Source organism: Eleginops maclovinus, chromosome 18, assembly GCF_036324505.1.
Source record: "Eleginops maclovinus isolate JMC-PN-2008 ecotype Puerto Natales chromosome 18, JC_Emac_rtc_rv5, whole genome shotgun sequence".
Taxonomy (NCBI): Eukaryota; Metazoa; Chordata; class Actinopteri; order Perciformes; family Eleginopidae; genus Eleginops; species Eleginops maclovinus.
Genome location: NC_086366.1, coordinates 23,933,672 through 23,934,033, shown reverse-complemented (window position 1 = coordinate 23,934,033; position 362 = coordinate 23,933,672).

Here is a 362-nt window from a genome sequence, read left to right as displayed (position 1 = left end):
ATGCAAATATGTCTATTGTCTGCTACAAAGACAACCAATTCTTTAAAAAAAAAACCATATATATATATATATATACATATATATATATGTATTTTATATATATATATATATATATATATATATATATATAGTTTTACATTGAAATGCAAAAACACCCTGTTCCATTAATTCATTGCTTTAAAATACATTTTGTAGTTTACTTTCATTTAAAATCTTTGAAGTAAGCTTGGGGAACTCACTCACTAGTTCAGGGTGTCAAACATTCAACGCCTTGCAGGAAAGACTCGGGTAACAACGCGTGTCTATTAACACACTCCCCTTCAGTGTAAGTGGGCGTTCACACAGTAGAACTTAAACGAACT